Source organism: Phasianus colchicus, chromosome 16 (genome assembly GCF_987193195.1).
Source record: "Phasianus colchicus chromosome 16, bPhaCol1.hap1.1, whole genome shotgun sequence".
Lineage (NCBI taxonomy): Eukaryota > Metazoa > Chordata > Aves > Galliformes > Phasianidae > Phasianus > Phasianus colchicus.
Window position 1 is genome coordinate 11,041,039 of NC_143451.1, and position 20,132 is coordinate 11,061,170.

Consider the following 20,132-nt stretch of genomic DNA (forward strand, 5'->3'; position numbering starts at 1 on the left):
CATGCACAGAGCTGCTTCCAGCCTCAGTATCTCTTCCTCTCCCTCTGCCATGAAGCCCTTAGGTTAATTTTTTCTGCCTTCTTTTGTTGTTGGTGGGTTTTTTTCCCCAAATTAGCTTGTTGTTGCACTGCCCATGCTTGCTAAAGGTCACAAAATAAATACTGTGCCACTGTCTCATGTATCAAAGCTGCTTCCTACATTAGCTTTTCAAGTGTTTTCAGACCGTTAGAACTGTCTCCTTGTTCTTTACTTTTGGTGATCAAAGCATCATTTATGTAATAATCACATACAGAATGTGCTTCATCTCCCCCAGCAGTTCCTGTGATGCTGTTCTTGGAGAGCACTGCCTTCTCTCCGATTTCTCTGGATCAGCTTAGGAGGGAAATGGTTAAATGTTTTATAAGAGGGAGGAAAATAGTAAAATGGGCCTTATTTGTTCTGTAATGAGACTCCAGGTACCAAGGCGAACAGTTACTGACTGTTTGTGAGCGAGCCCAGCAAATAGAAAACTGTCTTATACACTGTTCTCGAAAGCTGAAAGGTCGTAAAAAGGATTTAGCACTATCGCAGGAGACAACTTTGTTTAAACAGTGTCATTAGTCTCTTCATAGCTCTTTTTATAGTGCTTTCTGCTGTGTTTTGTTGGTTTTTTTTTTTTTTTTCCCCTCTCCTTTCTCAGTGTGGAAGTGGGTGCAACTTCCTTAAAGCCACCTGGTGCCGAGGTGGGCTGAGTCCTGCATGAAGTGGGGTCTTGGGGGAGAGGGACTGGGAAAACGGGCTGTAAGGAACTGGAGGTGATGGGATGGAGGCTGAGGAATGGCCCTCTGATTTTCTGTGTTGTGTGTTTCAGAGGTAAAAATCCCAAGGTTTGCGACTGGGAGAGACCATCCTGGTGCTTGCATCTCATGTGAGCTTGGACAGGCAGAGATCATTGGAGTCACATGCATTTTCCTCATTTGTAGCAGCAAGAATGGTGCTACGAGGGGCAGGAAGCGCAGGGGTGGCTAAAGAGAGCTCAACTATGTGAAAACAATTCAGGTTTGAAGCAGACCTTGGTGAAGGAGATGGGAGAGCTTCTGCACATAGACCCTGTAAGGGCAGGAGATGGCAGGAAAAAAAAAAATCTGTGAAAAGACTTTGCCAACAGATATGTCATTCAGGAGTGGTTCCTATAACCAACGAATGGCAAACAGTACTCTTTATGAAAGGAGGAGGAAAAGCAATCCAGGCAGCGAGTGGCTTTTCACAGTCTGCAAAGCTTTAGACAAATTGTGAAGGAAAGAATAATGGGATGAAAATAGGACCGGGTCCAATCCAGTCTTACAAAGGCACATTGAACCTGCTTGCCTTGATATTTTTTGTTGGTAGGAGAACTGGTTCCCTCCACGAAAGAAAAATGCATTTCTTCTTTGGCTAGCTTTTGGTTAAGTAATATTTTGGGGATGTTTCAGTGGATGAAAAGAAATGAATCATCTGTGCTAAAAGACAGTGCTGGTGCTTGAAGAAGTATTAATATATAATAAAAAAAATAACCTAGGAAATGGGTTCTTAGCAGTTGGAAGAGAGGCTTTTGCTGGGTTTGAGGAGAGCTGAGGGATGCTTCAGCCACAGCAAATGCTGGAGCAGCAGCACGAGACTGCCCTGTCCCTATAGACACCACTAATGCAAGGTCCAGCCTGAAAGGGATGGAGACGGAGGGATTAGCAGGATTAGTGATGCAAAACTTGCTGAATTTGCCTGGCTTTTCATGCACTCCAAATCTAAGCATCCAAATATTCATAGTGCACAGTCAAGGTGGTGAGCATGGCTGACATGACCTTGGTGGATCCCAGCTGATGTGCATGAGCATTTTCTTCTAATCTGTGCTTTGCATTAACAAATGGAAGGGACCAATAAGGATCATTGAGTCCAACTTGAGAGCTTCTATAATTCAGTTCCCATTTATCTCTGGGACGTGGTTGCGTTAGGAGAATGTTTGGTTGGCAAGAGCAGATGCTGCACTGCAGGGATGCTGGGGCTCCAGCAGGAACCATCCTGGTCCAAAGAGCATAAGAAAGGCAAAGCGTGCTGCACAAAATTCCCTTTGCTTTTGCTGCTGCTGCTGCTTTTTCTCTCATATCACATCTGACCCTCCTTCTGCAAAAAAGGAGGGAAGACCCGGCTCCGTCCTGCCCTTCCCTGTGGGGTTTTGCTGTGCTCCTGGAAGAAGAGGCCACCAGCAGAGGGCACACAATATATGGAGATGGAGATCCCATAGAGTCCTGCGAGCAGCGGCCTCCAGGCACTCCTCAGCACATTTTTTCCAAAAGGGGAGAAATCGAGGTATGGAGAGAAGTGGCCCCTCCAAAGTTGGAGAGTATTGGAGCACAGTGTGTGTCCTGCGATGCAGAGCTGTGACATTCATTGCTCTACACAAGGAAGCTTTGATTTGGTTTCACTTCTTCCCCTCAGACTCTATTTTTGGTGTTTGGATGTACTTTTATTTTTCTCCTTCTGCCTGACTGAGGCACTGAGGGTCCGTATTGAGGCATTTAAAGTCCAAAAGCCCCAAATCCAGCAGGGCTGGTTTGGGTGCTCATTGTCCCGGGCGCAGAGATGGCTCCAATCAAAAGCACATCAACCTTCATGAATGAAAATTTCTTTCAACTGCTTCCAGGTTCCTTTGGGTTTCCAAATACCAAGTCATCAGCTGTAAATGTTGTTTGAAAATGCTTAGCAAGGTGGAGTCCATTGGTATCAATCAGTCACCGAAGACAACCAGCTTGTTTTCTTGCTCTTCTTTCATATTCCTTCCCAGCAAAGCTCTGGAGGTGTCATTAAGAGCAGTGAGCTCTTTGGAGACAGTCTAAGGGCTGCTGAGCAGGTCGGTTCTGCATCATTAATTTGCTTCTCAGCTTCTCTCCCTGCCACAAACTGAGGGCAGCGAGTGGCTCCTCAGCAGAGAAAGTACCTACGGGGAGTTCTGATACAGCCCTCAAAAAGCCCTGCACCAAGGCAGGATGATGCACCTACATAGAGGGATGTGCTCAGCATCATGTTGCCTGTGTGGATGGAAACATCTGAGTTGACTGACAAGCCAAGCACCCACCTGCTGGCCCAGCAGCAGCTCTCCAGTGATGGGACCTGCTTCTCTCCAGCTGCTTGGTGGCACTGGGGCAGGATGCAACAAGGCAGCAGTGGCACACGTACCAGGTATGGAGCCCAGAACATAACACAAATGAATCTGTGGTGGGTTCTGAGCCCTGTATCCTTCATCTGTGGTCAGTTCAGGAATTTGGTGCATCAAAGTGGTTGTGCTAGGCCAGCAATTGGCTCTATGGCAGTGTTAGAGGAATAAACTGTTGCTGTTATTAATGTCCTTTTTGTTTATTTATCCCCCCAGAATTTCTCAGTGGGGCCTGGTTTTCTTTCTTGTTCTACCATAGCCCCTCTACATTATTAAAAAGAACCATCCTATTAAATAATCTCAGAAAACCCTGAAAATTGCACTTCAGCCTTAAAATGGAGGGCTAAAAACATCCCTGGGAGCTCCTCATACATGTCACCTGAAAATAATAATCCTAATTAGCTTCCATGCCTGCCCTTAGGTCCAGGCTAATAAATCCTAATGAACAATAGCTGATTTGAAGTATATTCTTCTGAGTTATTTAAGACAGTGCCTCGTTCCAAAGGAACAGTTAACAGCACTGGTGGGTCACTGACTGGCACATCCCATTGCAATGAGCAAGGCTGGAGGAGCAGAGCACAGGTGTTTTCCATGAGACCTTGGGGATGCTGAATTCTGACTTGCAGAACACCAGGGAAGCCTTAACTAATAGAAACATCTCTGCAAAAGAGCACTTTTAAGGTAAGCTGGATACTGAGTGATGTGACAGCTTAAAGCAGCAGTGAGGACAAGGTGACTTGGGCTCAGTCTCCTGCTAGCAGCTCAGTTTCAGGCTTGAGGCAGTAGCCAGGATGTCCCTGCTTTTCTCTCTGTGTGAACGTGGCCTAAGAGAGAATAAACTGTTGGACCCTGATTGATGAAATGGGAATGAGCTACAGACTGAGGCAGGATAAGAGGTGGCAGCAGATGTGAAAGCAAATCCTTACGCATCTCGGTGGCTGAGCAAGTGTCCTTCTTCCCCCTTACAAAACATGTGCTGGCACTTTTCTCCTATAAATCGGCATCTATTTTCAATGCTCAGCTTTGCAGCAAACTAGATTTCCCTTAGCAGGTGAAATTCTCTTGGTAAAGCACCTGCTTTTCCAAGAGCAGCATCTCCTTCCTTCCTCCCCATGCAAAAGCTGGAGCAGCTCCTGCTATGGAAAAGCAGGAGAGATGACTATGCTGGGGGTACCCAGCACAGAGCTGTGCAGTGGGATGTAAGCCAACAGCATCCCTCAGACACCTGCAGCACGTTGGGGTGGTTGCCCACAGAGGAGCACCCAAGCAGAAGCCAGCTGCAGTCTCTCAGCACTATAATTGCATTATTCAGAAATGCAGTTTTTCTGTGCATTTGATGTCTGTTTAGCCACATCCACCGAGCTGTTCTTTGTCCTGCATATGCATTTAACCTATTGCTTCTAGCTTGTTTGCACTTTTATTTACTTGCCTGTCGCTCTAGGTCTATAAATAAGAACATTTTCACATACAGAGCTAATAGAAGGGCAAAGGTGGGATGGAGTAGGACTTCTTGCATTCGTTTGCCTTTAGTTTGTAGAAGACTTGTGTTCTTGCTCAGTTTTTTGATGCAGCATGAGCTGCCTGGCTCCCATTACATCTAGCAAGAGCCTTACTTTTATAAGCATGTGCTGTCTTGTTAGACTTGTGTTCCTGTTTCTGTTGGAAACCTACAACACGCAAAAAAAAGACGATGGAAAATCCAGCATGCCACTGATCTATGCATGGCTGCCACAGCATTGCCCCATAGGTGAGACCCTGGAGCATTTTGCCATATCCACTTCTAAATTACCCAGCGAAAGCATTTTACACCTCCCTTCCTTTTCAGAATTACCCTAAATAATTCCTATTCACTTTGGTACTGCTGGCCTTAAAGCAAAGAAGGAGCTGCAGAGATTTCAGCTGGAAGTTGTACCTCCAGACCTGCCTGTGGTATGGGTGTGAGCCAGCCCTGGTGGTAGCAGTGTGATGGGACCACATGCAATGCGCTGGGGGCAATGTATGATTCCCATCCAGCCTTGTAGCGGAGTCTGACAGCAGCTGCCTGGGAAACATTGGGCTACAGGGAGTAGAAGTGACATTGATCCTGCCTTGTGTTTATCCCCAGCAACTACTGCTCAGATTTTCTGTGTCTTGTAAACTTTGGAGAAGGTGATGAGCAGACGGTGCGCTTCACCGGGGCAGCGAGCCCTGCATCCTCTGGATGTCTTTCTATCCATCCTGCACAGCCCTGAGATGCTATTGCAGGGGAGGAGCAGACCAGGTGTCCCAGACAAGGTTTGCAAACCAGGACATGACTGCACCCAGCCTGCACCCGGCACGTGCAGCTGTTCGATGTCTACGGTGTGGGATTAAAATAGCCAGCGTGCTCCTCGTGTCCCACAGCTCTCTGCTTTGCAAAGCTGGAGCCCTGCAGCAGCCCTCTCCCACAGCCCCACTAAGGGACACCCCTGGGCCAAGGGCACTGCATGGTGAAGGCATGCACTTGTATGGGGCCTGCAGAGCTCTGGGCTGTGCCCTTGGGGATTGGCTGCATGGACTTATTTCAGTTTTTGGAGACAGGAGTTAGCAGAGTTTCATGGGAACACTTTATACTTTCGCTGTGCATTTGGTCCAATATTTTCTAATGGTTCTAAATCAGTTACTCATTTAACCCAGGCTGAGTACAGAGACTTTGATAGGCTGAAATTTTGGCCTCGGAGCAATAAAGTCTTTCTAAATACTGCAGAAGCTGAAATATTTATTTTTGGCTTTGTTCGCTGTCTAAAGTGATGAAAGGATTTTTTTCAGGCAGCTGTTCTCTGTGTCTTGTAAAGTTGGCTGCTCCACAAAGAGGGAGAAAAAGATGCTCCCCTGACCTTCTGACACTCTTTGTGAGCCTCATGCTTCATATAGAGCCTCTTCTGCTGACCTCTCCGGAGCCAAAGACCACTTGGATGTCACCATTTTGGGCTGTCACCTTCCAACACACATTGCTGCCCAGCGAGGGAGAAGCTCATTTTGTCATTAAGGCTTGGGGGAGCCTGGATCTGCTCCTCTGTTGCAGGCTTTTTCTGCGAGGCCAGATAGACTGCTTGGGTAAGACATTGTCTCTCTAAGGTCGTTAATGGTTTTGTTCTCCTGATTTCAGCTTTGGAGGCAGTCTGAGGAATGCAGGCTCCATAGGTGCTGTGTATGGACTGTGGAAGGAGTGAGCAGAGCAGTGCTGACCCCATTGCAGGTGGGTTTATGGGATGCTGAGCACCATGCAGGTACTGAGGATGAACACCCATTGCAGACTACAGGTGTTTGGGCTCTGATTAAAGACAGTAAAGTCACGGCTGCTGCCTCGTCAGGCAGGGTGGCAATGCAATAAATCAAGATAAAATCAGCAGAGCATTAAACAAGCCATGAGTGATTTACAATAAATTGCATAAAGAACATTATAGGAGTTTCATAGCACGAGAAAATTACAGCTGGAGCAGGGTGAGGCACTGCTTAGTTCTAGTTTCCTCTTGCATTTAGTTGCATTCAGCTGGAGTCCTGTGTGGGCACTTGTGCTACCTGCACGCATCCCAGACCCTGAGTGCTTTGCTGCTTGATATCTGAACCCACACAGCACTGCAGTGTTTTGCCTCTTTGGTTATACTTCCTTACCTCGTGTTTGCTGCCCAACAGTTGTCTTTGAGGGCTGGAAGAGAAATGTCAAACCACTTAGTGTGTGTAAAAGGCATCTGCTTGCTTCCCCTCTGTGGATGCGTAACAGTCCCAAATTAAATTATTGCTCATGCAAAGCATCTTCTAATATATTCAGCCCATACATATTCTGTATATATCCCTGTGTACGTTAAATCCCCTAATATATTCATCTCCTCGACATCATCAGCTTGGGTAATTCATTTAAACTATTAGCAGCTATTTAAAAGACTTTTTCCCCATAAGATTTGGTTCTTAGTGCAAGAAAGGTCATTTTGTCCAGTGAATTAGTGAGTCTGTACCATCAGCAGTTTGCCTCAGTGATTTCAAGCATTCTGTCACACCATAAATGCATTTACCAACAATAAAATCAATTAGAATAATTTTACCTCTGATGGGGCCTGACCTACAGTGAAGTCATTTAAATGAACAAATTCATTTTAATTCATTTTAAATCTATTCAGGTACTTCTTCAGTTAAATAGTGCTTTATTTGCCTTTAATAAATTTGCCTTTCCTGTTGTCTTCTGCGTAAAAGAATAAATTGTCAGCAAGAAATCGGATTCTTGCAGCCTTTAAGGTTTAAGATGTGCATCAGAAGTGTTTCTGATACTGGCAACAAGCTGAAAAGTCATTATTTTTGTCTTGTCTTGCCCATCTAATAAACAAGTGGGAATGTAGCAGGCATCTGTAAAAGCAAAGCTCCTCTCATTCTCACTGCATAAGGCTACAGAGTCATCAGTGACGTTAAGGAACGTGAAATTTCAGCTCTGTGGAAGGAAACGCTGCAGCAAGCAAAGTTATCCAAAATGCAGATGGGAAGTGTAGCATAGGTGCTGATGAATGCTGGATGGTGTTCAAATTGACCACAGGTCCAAGAGGAGAGTTGCCAGTAGGTATGTAAAGGCAGAGCAATGGGACAACAAGCCTCAAGCGAGCCTGACTTCGTACTTTGTTTGCAGGGACAACACTCTGTATCTCTGGGGCTCTTTGATGTTGGTTCCCTCTCACCAAGCATGTGTCTGTATTGTGGAGATGAAGACATAAGCAAAGGGCAAACATGGAGACCAACTTCTCCCATTTCAGGTTGTGCCTTCCAGTAATTTTCATAGAATCAGAGAATGGTTTGGGTTGGAAAGGACCTCTAAAGGCCATCAGGTCCCACTCCCTGCGCTGAGCAGGGACACCCACAGCTCCATCAGTGCTCAGAGCCCCGTTCAGCCTGACCCTGGCTGTGTGCAGGGATGGGGCACTGCCACTTCTGGGCACCCTGTGCCATTCCTCACTGCCCTCAGTGTATTATTGTGCCCTTATTTTGGGGACGTTTTCCAGCAAAGCACTGCCTGTCACTGCCAACCTGGTAGCTCCTCTTCTGCCCTGCTGGGACTGTTGGATTAGAATCAACTTCACGTGGAAATTATTTTTAACAAATATTTCTTATGGAAATATTCTATTTACAACATGTGCTAAGAGCATAAAACGTGAGAAGGCAGATTTGGGCACTGTATTTTTTTTTTTTTTTTCCTCAAGGACTCAGAGAATATTTTGCACAGTTATTTTAAACAGCTTTTATATTTAGCAAGACTAAGCATGATACGAGGACTAAATAAATCAAAGCAGCAAACACAACAGAAGAAAGAGAGAAGCCACAAAGCAGGTTTTGAGCCTGTTCAAAACATGTGGGTTTGGAATACGTTTGCATTTGGAAATGCTGCATCTCGGTAGCAGTGCAGGTGGGTGAAGGGTTTGAAGCTTTGTGCTGCTCTAACACAGCACTGAAAGCTGATAAGGATGGAAAATGGTGCTTTTCTGGAGGATAATTGGAACTGAGTGGAATGGACCTCAGAAGCATCACAGTGTGCTGGTCCTGCTCTGGGATGTAGGTGGGATTTGAAGCCTTTGTACTCCTTGAGTGATCCTGGTGGCTTTCTCCAATCTGGCAACTGAGAGCCTGTGGCTACGAGATACCAACCCAAGATGTTTGCAAGATAACAAGACTGCAGGGCTGTTATGGGGATAGCAGCACCTTGCAACTCAGTTTTCAACAGAAGGCCAAGGAGATGAGGTGTGGACATCAGAGCACAGGGCAGGATGGAGGCTGAGCACAGCAGAACTGATGGAGAAGGAAGGAGAAGGGCTGAGATGGGAGTGCAATGGGAGAAGGAGCCCTGGAGTAGGTGAAGTGTTTTCTGGTGCTGAGGAAATGACAAATTACTGGTGAATTTGAAAATCATAAAAATATAAAGTTGGCTGGAGACCTATTTATCTATCTATTTTAAAATGCATTTTGACATCCATGTATTTTTAATTAAAAATACATTTTAGCACCAGCACAGCCAAACTACCACAGTGCCAATCTCCTTTTTTGGAAATTTCTCCTTAGCATTCTGAATTTATTACAAATTCATTGTTTCTAATACAATTTTTCCTCTTCTCTCATCAATTTATTATCTGTTTTTCATTTCCCTTCTCTTTTGTTAATCTTTCTAAATAACTTTAAAGTGGTCCTCCATCTATTTAGCTAAATGAATTCACTCCACAGATACTCATTATTTTGAGAATGATTTATGCAAGCACTATTAGCTAGATTGTTCCTTGTTTGAAGGTTTTTCTGCAATCAGAAGAACTCAGATTTGAGTCAGCTAGAATGAGATCCAGTGAAAAAAAATTATTACATAAAGTATTCAGCACCTCCATCAGACTTCGTATGTGGGAGGTCAGCTCACAAGGCATAAAAACACAAAGCAGCTTTCTGCTGTGGGTCTGACCCACTGATCTCACCTTAGCTTGGGAAATGCTATAATATCATACCCCAAAATTAAATCAGATTATTTTTGTTCTTTTTTTTTTTTAAAGCTGATCCTTGCAACTCTATGGGAAGAGGTTCTGTGTCACAGTGGGGTGCAGGATGTGTGTCATACAGAGATAGCCCTCATTCCTTAGGGTCACTGGGGGGTTTACAGCCCTTGGGAGGCTGTAGGAAAAATGGGAGGGGGAATAGTCCATAAAATTGGCTTTATGAAAAATACTTGAGAAGACTTGGGGATCTTTCTGCCAAGTCCCATCTTGTCTTTCTGTACCAGCAAATAGCTGCTTTGCACTAAATAAACGAAATGATGAAGACGATGAAGGAAGTGAGGTTAGATGCCCTCAATCTACACATGGGCTGTGATGGAGCAGCTCCATTTTCTCTGCTGTTTAAACCATCGTGGCTGCTTTTGCTGTGGAAGCTGTCTTGGCCCGGGTGGCTGCTGTCTGTGTCATTTTGGGGCAGCTGTGCCCATCCCCAAGCTTCCCACCTCCTGTGTGCTCTGGAGTACAGCCAGGTGCGTGCCAGTAGGGGACAATCTATGAGGGCCAGTTAAGAGCATTACACATCCCATTAGGGCAGCTGTGAAATTGCAAGCCAAGTGCTCATTCAGGGTATATACATCCTCAGATCAGTATTGATCTTGAGATTTCTGCTGGCTTATTAATGACAGCAGTGCTGTGTGGCCAGATCCTTCTGGCTGGTGTAGACCTGCAGAAGCCCTACTGCTGCCAGCGCAGCCATCTGGAGTAAATGGAGCAGGATCTGCCCTGCTCCTTCCAACTGCCACACGTGGGTTAAGTAGGAAGCATGGGAGGGAAAGAGTGTTTTTGCCAGCAAAATGTTGTCTCTCTTCAGCAATGACCACCATTGGAGTTAATTCATCTTTTGGAGGATGAGCCAAAATCCTCACTGAGGATTGGTTTGGGCCTATTTTTTTTTGCCAAGCTTCATCAGAATCCTCTGTTTTTGCAATAAAAGTCCCTCCCAGCTGCCATCGTTGTATGGAGTTTATTAATAAGGCTCTTGGCTTTAAATACTCCCCATCAGACAACAGGTTAAGACCTTGAAATGGCCACGCTCAGTATATGATGCCTGGCCATGGGAAGGCTGCCTGCAACCCAGGCTTCTCGCAGCCCAGACAAGGACAGCTGCAGGGGAACGGCTTTTGGGGTGGATTTGTTGGCCAGGGGAGCAGCATCCTGCTCTCTGACATGGGGCTGGAGGGAGGCAGTGCCTGGTTTATGGCCTGGGCAGCAGAAGCTTGGCCTCTTCCCACTATAGTAGAACTCCTTTTGTTCCTTCAAAGGTCATTTTCCTGAGCAAGATAATTTACGAGTGGAATTCAAGCTGCTCAAGGAGAGCCACACCAACTCACAGACAAATCTTCCCTTCCTACAATAATTTATGATTTGCCCTAATTATCCAGCATGGAAACTCCGAGCTCAATCTCTCCTTCGCACCATTCGCCATCGCTTTGCAGGCCCGTGTCCTGCTTGTCAGAGGCATTGTTTGTTCAATAATAAAATTGCCACATACTGTTAATCACAACCTGCAAACATCTAATAAAACAACCACCAAACGCGCGTGTGTAAAACCATCTCCTCACTGGCCCCATTAGGCTCTGTGCTTTCTGCTCGGAGAGCGGCATGACCTCCCTTTTCAATCAATTCCCAGTTATTAACCATGAAGAATAGCGTTGGGAACTGCATTTGCAAATTGAATGTGGTGGTATAGAATGAGCTCACTCTTTAAAAGATTCCAGTCGAAGGGAATGCATCGAGCTAACATTCTTAATCTCCCTTTCCCCTCTTTCCACCTGCGCTACAGTCGGATATAATTCACCAAATTTGAAATAACTTAGAAGAATCAAACTTCCTAAGCAGAGTTTAAGGGGATGGTGCCTGTAACGGACTTTCTATTATCTGTTTATTCTGATCCCTCCGAGCTAAGCCCTTGAGGAGATTAGCTACTCAGCTAAAAATCACTGCAGTTTAAGAGCCGATCTTTATTTATTAAAACGCTCCGACCTCTAACTTGGGCTTATCCATTTATTTATTCAGACTAACGAATTAATGCTCCCGTGGCACTCGGGGAGGGGGGGGCTGTGAGACCCCCATGGGAGTGGGGTTGGGTGCATTCCCACAACGCTGCGCTCAGAAAAAAGCAAAAACGGGGAGAGGGGGGCTGCATCCGCCCCTTTGGGGTGCGCGATCACGGGGAGCCCGGCGGAGGCGGAACAAACCCTGTGCCCTCCAAAAAAAAAAACACGTTGTAAGGCCTTTAGGGGAGGGGTCCGCCTCCCCCTACTCGTGAGCGTGGCAGCCCGAGAGGCCGGGGGGGGAATCTTCCCTTCGCCGCGCATCGCCCGGAGCTTGAACAAAGGTACGGGGAACGCAGCGTGGCCGTCCGGGAGAAAACATGCAGCCGACCCCCCGGGGCTGCCCCGGCTCCTCCCGGCCGCCCGCCCCCGCCCTGCCCCGCCGGGCTCCCAGCCCCCTCCGCCTCCGCTTCTCTCTCCTCCCCTCTTCTCTCCCTCCTCCCCCGGTAAATCCGAAGTTTCCTGTTAAGCACGGGCGAAGCTTTGCAAAGCGGTTGCGGAGCCGCCCGCTCGCTCCTTGGGATTACCGTCGGGAGAGACTCCGCTCGGCTCGGGAAGGGCCCCCGCCCCCGCCGCCACCTCTCCTCCTCCTCCTCCCCAGCCTTCCTCCATCCCCGAGGGCGGACGCTGCACGCCGAGCCCCAGTCCCCCACCCCCCCTCCGCTGGATTTACGTTGTCGTTGGGGAGCTGTGTATGGAGGGGGGGGTCGTCCGCCTCCCTCTGCCCCGATTGCAGCCTGGTCCCATGTGAACCGCACGGCACGGCTATGCTCCTGGGGACACCGAGCTCCGCCGAACTAAGGTAGGACCCCACCCCCTCCCCAGCACTATTCCATCCCTGAAAATCTAAAGGATGGGTGGGAGCACCCCAGAGGAGGGTGATGGAGGGGTGGGGGCACGGACACCCAGCTTCCCTTCCCGAGGGTGGGAGCGGCCGCGCCCGGAGGCGGCTCCTCGCCCCACACCGCCCGGCTTTGTTGCGGCCGAAGCGGCGGGGCCAGGTGGGAGCCGCGCCCCGGCGCTGGGAGGGGGCTGCAGCCCCTCACACCCTGCCCTTGCCCCGCAGGTCCTGGCTGCTACCATGAGTGATGGCGAGAGCCGAGAGCCGCGCCCGGCCGGCGGCGAGGTGCGGGTGCCCATCACCGTGCCGCCCCGCCGCCCCGCCGAGCAGCCCCTGGACGATGCCGGCTCCGTTCCCAGCGGTTCTCCCAGCCGCGACCCGCCGCCCGACCTGGCCTCCGAGGAGGAGGAGCAGGTGCCTTACCCGGCGCTGGCACCCACCGCTTTCTTCTGCCTCAAGCAAACCACCCGCCCGCGCAGCTGGTGCCTCAGGCTGGTCTGTAACCCATATCCTTTCCCCGAGGGACACCGCACCCCGCACCGTCTCCATCCCACCTCGAGAGCCCCTTCCCGTGCCCGGAGCACTTCACCAGGGTACTGCATCCCAGTGCCCAGGGATGCTTGGAGTCCTGGGGTCCCTGTGGTCCCCTCTCTGCACTGCCCTGGTTCCCGTTCCCAGAAGGAGGATGTGGGTCTGCACCCCCTCACTGCAAGAGTGGGACACGTGGGTGTGTGTTTTCCCCCCCCCATGTGCAACCCCCCACCCTGGGGAGGAACATGGTGAGGTCTCAGCTGTGGTACGGGGCAGTGGGATGAGGAGCTCCGGTGTCACAGGGATGGGGATGGTGCCGAGCTGCCACCCGCAGAACGGGGAGAAACCCTTCAACTTCGCTTCTCTCCCAGTCGGGGTGGGAGGGAGAGAAGTTTATAGGCGACCTCGTATTTATTTGAGACGCGGTGGGGAATTTCAGACAGGCGCTGACCCTTTTGCTGTTTATATAAGAGCTTGGAGTGCATGTGTGCTTTCTCGTGGCAGAAAAATGGAGCGGGTCGGAGTTTGGGGAGGGCACACACATTGCTCCTCAGAACTCCCCTTTGCTTTTGTTCTTTTGCAACTTGCAGGCAGGGAAGAAGGAGGGAAGGCAAAGCTCTGCATCTTCCCCCATCTCCTGTGTCCTTTATCCAGTTTATTAACGTTAAATAAGAAAGAGCAGTCTGTTCCTTTCAGTTGTGACATACGGGAAAATTGAATTTTACCCAAAATGCCTGTGTGAAAGCAGAGAGTTGTCAGTCTGTCTCGGTGATCTTCAGAAGTGAGCTTTTAGCTGTGCTCCGCACGTCAGCTCAGCAGCGTTGACATTGTGCAGATAATTAATGCTTTTTACCTCTACCCTGGTACCTGCCTGCAGCTCGCTGCCTGCATCCTGCCGCCGCTATTAAAAGCATTATTTATTAATACCGTTAGTATTGATCTCCTTTCAGTTAACCAAAGAAACCCGTGAGCATCTGAGATCACCGCTTTCCACTGCCGGGTGAGCGATGTCATTAGGAGGAATTGCACAACCCTCCTCAGGACGTTGCCTTAATCCGTTAGGAAGAGAAATCCTTGGAGGGAAAAGCCCACAGGGTTTTTTTTATGGCCTTGAGCTTCCCCTTGTTTCAGCTGGGTTCACATGAACTTGCGCAGAGAGATTTCTGCTTTATGGTTTTGCAAGAAGTGCCGCGTGTGTATTGAAGGGAGAAGAAAAAGAGCAGGAGCTCTGCACAGCGATGCTTCGGCCCTATAGTCATTAAACGTGGAGGATGGTTCTGTAAGTAAAAAAGTGAAATATCCATTCCATGTCCGCACATCTGAGGCAGAGCTGTTCCCTCAAAGTAGGTTATCTCCTTTCAAAACTTTGGGGGCTAAAGGAGGGTGAAGCCTCCCCCCAGGCTCTGGCAGCAGCTTGCTCTGGAGCATTGCTCTGGGCTCAGCACTCCTAATGCACAGGTGCTGCCAAATTAACCCACAGCTGATAAGAAGCAGAGAGGTGTCACCTCCCAGCCAGCAGTATTCTAGAGAAGCGGATTCAGGTGCACTCGTGTGGGTGAGACTGTGCTCTTATTGTTGGGCAGAATTTTGTGTCATAGCATCTTGCCAAAGAATTCACAGGAGAGCAAATTCTTTTGTAAAACTTAACTCATGTGACATCATATCGGATGGAAATTGTGACGGTTGGTTCATAGCGAGGCAGAAATCTAATAAAACCTCATAAGCCCCTTCTTCAGCATTACTGCTATCGGAGCTGGCGTGTTTTGGCTGGAGCAGAACAATGCTCGTGACAGGGGTCAAGCTCCTGGCTGGGGTTTACCCCCTCTGCCCCCCTCTCCTCCTGCTCACCACTCGTCCCATGTGTTGCAGTGAGAAAGTGTCAGCCCTTAAGTTTTGTGGTGAGAGTGCTCACAGTGCTGCTGGGTGTGCTTTTAGAAGCTGTGTGGAGGAGCACAGAGGTGTGCATGGCATTGGGAACTGTGGCTGGGTGCGTGGCAGTGTTGGGCATCTCAGGGATGGATGCCACTGCTGAGGGCTGGGAAACTTGGAGAGATGGGAGGAGGGCTGAGGTCCTCGCATAAGGGCTGAGGTCCCTTCCAATGTTGTCCCAGGGGAAGAAAAGCAACTCAAAGCAGAGGTTGGAAGCGCCAAGGGGTTTCTGGCCAGCTGTGCAGTTGTGGTGATTCTTCCTGCCTATGTAAAAGCACAGATCCATAAAGCGTGATAATGAGCTTCAGGTTTGTGTTAAAATCTCCCTCTGTTACAGACAGAAGGGTGTAACTGTGGAGTTCTTAAAATCGGAGGTGTGTGCTCCTCTGGGAAGCACTGAACCTTTCTGTAAAGCAGGTTTCCTCCTTCAGTGCTGCTTTTTGTTGTCCTTTGCTCTCTTTGTGATTGGGGATGCTGAGGAAGTTTTCCCTCTGTGCCTCTAATGCCTGTGTCCCCCCTCTCCCCAGCTCATGGGGTATTTCACAGTGTGGGGTTCATCATTTCTATGATGTTCTTGCTCCAAAACTTGCACGCTGCTACGCAGAAAGCCTTTATTTACCCCTGTGCTACTGAGTTGTCTGTCTGCCCAGCGTGCCTCAAATCCTGTGGGTGCTCCATCCTGCATGACTGGGGTCTGCTTCAGTGTAGGCAGCTCTGTGGCACTTTCCTGGGGTTGGCACCACAGAGCTGGGTGCAGGAGCATCCTAAAAGGAAATGCCGCTGCAGCACAAGGAGTGCTGCTGAATGCATCTCCTGGCTTAGGGCAAGCCCTTGTCAATCCCACATCACTTGAACTGTGAAAGCAGCCCAGCCGCTCGGAATATTTGTCGTCAGCAGAGATAGCGCAGACCTGTGCCCCGGAGCAGGTGGAATCCCACGCGGCTCAGCCAGAAGCATGGTTCTCTCTGCAGCTTAAGCAGGAGGGGGCTGCTGCCAGGCTTAGGAGCAGCTAAAAAAAGCCCCTGCCCGGTCCTTGGGGGGACAGGTGGGGCTGGGATCAGCTTACGGGGCCGGGAGCGTGCTGGGCTGGAGGCATGCAGCCACCCCAGGGCTGTGCACTGAGTGCTGGGGCAGCAGGCAGGAGGTGTGTGGCTGTGGGGTCGGCGACGGTGCTTCACTTGGAAGTGGAAAAATCTCCCCCCACAAAAAAAACCCCACATGTTTATGTATTAACAAAGACACCAAACTTTGCCAACAACTGAAAGCGAAAGATGTGCGCGGAGCTGATTTTCACATACGGGAGCAATAAGCAGAGAGTTGTGACCATTAAAGTTTAATCACAGGAGCAGAACGCTGAGGCTCCGCGGTGCTGAGCGGCTGATTGTTGTCAAACTGTGTTTGTGTGTTGTGTTGTGCAGGCATTGGGCTTTCATAAGCGATGACTGCAGCTCAGGAATCTCCTTCCCAGCTCAGGCTTATCTCCAAACCCTGCTCCAAGCAGGAATCCGTGTGTGTGTGTATATATATATATATATATATATGATGGGTTGGAGCAAATAAATGGCTTGGGTGTAGCTCTTGTGACACAGGCAGTGGTCAAAACCGAGTTCTTTGCTGTCAGGTGGTGGTGTATTGTGTTACCTTCTGTTATTACCGACATTATTTGCTCTTTTTTAAAAGATACATAATAGGAAGCAAACTTACTTATTTCTCCAGTCCTGGATCTCCTACGTGGGTTTATTTATGGAGGGCTGTGGGTGGGACGCTGTGTACTTTGTGTGCACATTGTGTGGCGCAGAGCAGGATTTGGGCGTTGAGACCCTGCGAGGTCCTTTCCTGGTTATTCCCAAGCTGTCAGCCCACAGCAGCACCAAGTTATGTATGTATGTACGGAGCTGATTTTTTTTGTTTTTTCCCTTGAACATAACGTTTTGCTGTTGCTAACATTTGGACCATGAAGTGCCGAGTCACGCTGTGTCCATCACCGGGTGTCCTTGCTCCCCATGGGTGCTGGGTGCAGCAGAGCTGTGCTGGGAGGACAGGGTGCAGCCAGCTCTGTGCATACACTGGGGCCAGAGCAGCAGCAAGGAATGCTGCTTGGTGCCCCCTGGCACCTTCCTACGTGCGTGGCTGGGAAATGGGCTGCAATCCGTGCTGGGACCTGCTTTCCATCACAGCCCCAAGTGGCAGCACGGCTTCGATAAGGCTGGAGGAACTTCGCTGCTTTGTTCGTGATTCATAAAAACATTCCGTGATTCATAATAGGTTGAGTTCTGTGTGCCTTCGTCGGAAAAAAACCTCCTGTGATTTATGTTCTCGAGTGGTTACAGAGCGTGGCGGTGCCAGCGGGGTTGCTGTGGGACTTGGCTCTGTTCTCCTATTTGGTAGAGCCTCTGCTTGCATCAAACCTGATTTTTTTTCCTAGTTTTTATTATATTTTCTGAAGCGCAGCTCTTTGCAGCACTTGCTGGTCGCCCTGACGTCGCTTTGGGGCAAACCCAACATTCCCAACAAGATCCTGCGTGTTATTCCAAACCATCCCTCAGTGCAGGTGTCTATAAATACACTTGGATGCTGAAAAAAAATGTACTTTGTGCAAAATGATGTATGTGATCCGTGCCCAACGCTCCGGTTCCCACTGCAGCTCCGTGCTATGGACAGGGCCAAGCTGTTTGTTGGGTGCTGCTGTGGATCCAGCTCTGAGCTGGGGCTTGCATTTGGTTCATTCCTTATTGCATGAGCAACGTGTGCTTGCTCTGTTCTGCTGCAGTGTTGCAATTTGTGGCTCAGGGCTCTGTGCTGGAGCACGCGGAGGTGTGGATGCGAGCGGCTCCCGTTGCTTTGGCAAACTTTATTTGCTTGCGTTCTGCTCCGTAACCAGCATGTATCAGATGTGAGGAGCTTTATCAGAAAGCCTTCGCTGCTAATCTGGCTTTATTCAGCCCATACCCTGACAAGTGCAGCGGGAGGCTTTGAACTAATCATCGTTTGTCATCTCAGAGTATAAATATTGCTGTTAAAATATTGAAGCGTGCCGTGGAAAAACCTGTTCCCAAACAGCCATTCTTCTGGCCTCATCCGGAGCTGCTGAGCACCTGGAGCACCCACAGAGTGCAGGGAGAGGTGCAGGTGCTGCACCCGGCAGCATCTCCTGCTGAATGGCAGGCAATTAGGCACAGTGAGGGAGGGAACTTGTGCAAATTGTGACTTGTCTAAAAATACGCTGTATATCCACATGTGTTTTTAGTTCCGCTCGTTTTGGCGCTCTGTGTTGGCACAATACATCTAATCAAGAGTTTAATCCCGAGCTTCCTGTTTAATGTCAACAGAAACCGGTTGGCACCCGAGGTCCGTGCCTCCCTCGCCCTGCGTTGCGCTCCTCAGCTCTTGCTTTTCTCTGTGAAATGCCCTTTGTTCCCATCTCCCAGCCAAGCTCGGGTGCGTGGTTCAGCACTTCCCATCCCTCGCAAAGTGGCTGATATGCAGGTAGAGCCACAGAGCTCCTAGTGCTGGAGCACAATGTTGGGATGGCTGTGATCTCCGGCAGGCACGTGGGGATGCTTGCTTCCTGCTTTCGGGATGGCTTTTGTAACAAGGCAGGTTGGAAAGCTAATTACAGAAATGCTTGCAAAGCAGATGGGGGTTCTCCGTGTTGTCTTGCAGTGAAGGTTGGCGTGTGGAACACCTGTGTGTGCTCAGGAGTGTGAAGAAGGGAAAGCAGATGGGGCTGGTGCTGGTGCCCAGGAATGGAAATGTGAAATTGTGGCTGACGGAATGAAGCTGAATCAGAACCAGGAGAAAAGAAAAAAAACAAAACAAAACAAAACCAAAACACATCTGGGCAAAGTAGATCAGGAATATAAATAATGAAAATAAAATCAGATTTTTGACTTTAAAACATTTTGCAAGCTGTGTTTGCCCCCTGCCCCTGCTGTGCTGCAGCCATGCTGCTGCCATTCCTCACTCCTCACGCTGCCATCAGCAGAGCCACATCCACCAGCCTCAAGTTGGATAGTGGGAGTAATTTCTTCTCCAAAAGGACAGCCAGGGACTGGCATTGCTGCTCGGGGGGTGGTGGGGTCACCATCCCTGGAGGTGTTAAGAACTGTGTGGCACTGAGGTATGTGAACAGCAGGCATGGTGGGGTGGCTTGGGGTTGGGCATCTCGAAGGGCTTTTCCAACTTTAGTGGTTCTCTAATTCATCTCTGCCCCTATTGCATTTGTGTTTTAGTTACAGGCTACACACACAGTGACTCAGAGTACAAATTTGTCCCAATATTGGCCCAGGCCAGGTATGTCTGAGCAGGTTTGATTACAGATGCACTTAGAAAACAACTGCTCACCCATTTCCTCTTCATTTCTTAACCTCCTTAGTGCTCCTACAAGAGCTGGATGGTTCAGAAGTTAACTGTGCATCTGCACACAACTTGCTATACCCATAGTTCACTGCAGGCAATCCTTACGATTCTTTCAGTGTGTTTGTGTGTGCTTTCCCTTTTCTATTAATTTTTTAAAATTTATTCCATGTTGGATATTTCCTACTGAGAGAGACGCTGACTTGTTGCAGTAGATATTAATAAACATTTCTTGTAAACTGTAGCTGTTTCACAGGCACTACTTCTTATTTTCAGGCCATAATTTATACTGCTTCAGAGCAATTCATCTGCTGCTTTTTGAGGCACTTAAAAGCTGCATCCCAGACTGTGCTTTGTGAGGTTCTTTGGTTGCCTTCGGAGTTCTCACCTCTCAGATTTGGTGGGGACCAATGAATGCAATTTCAGTTTGCAGTTTCTTTACAAATTGGCCTGATGCATTGAGACCACGTGTCTTTTTCCCAGCGTGTCTCCATGCCAGATCCACCATTGGGATGGCACTGCGTTTGCCCTATTTCTGGAGACATTCAAGGGCATGGATGGGCCCTGGGCAGCCTGGTCTGGTGGGAGGCAGGCAGCCAACTCATAGCAGAGGGGTTGAAACTGGGTGATCTTTGAGATCCACTCCATCATAAAGCATGCTATCCAGTTGAACTCTGTTGATCAATGGGAGCAGAAGTCCAGAGCTCAGAGTCAGTGCTATTTCTTCA

General features: G+C 48.8%; 1 pseudogene across 1 annotated transcript; it reads left to right on the top strand.

The window, feature by feature from the left end:
- The first annotated feature begins 12,206 nt into the window (after nucleotides 1-12,206).
- On the top strand, nucleotides 12,207-19,916 carry LOC149915766 (uncharacterized; annotated as a pseudogene). Its single transcript, XR_016471759.1, has 4 exons — nucleotides 12,207-12,549; nucleotides 12,814-13,367; nucleotides 13,491-13,495; nucleotides 13,591-19,916. The product of XR_016471759.1 is annotated as an uncharacterized LOC149915766 (transcript).
- The last annotated feature ends 216 nt before the right edge of the window (nucleotides 19,917-20,132 follow it).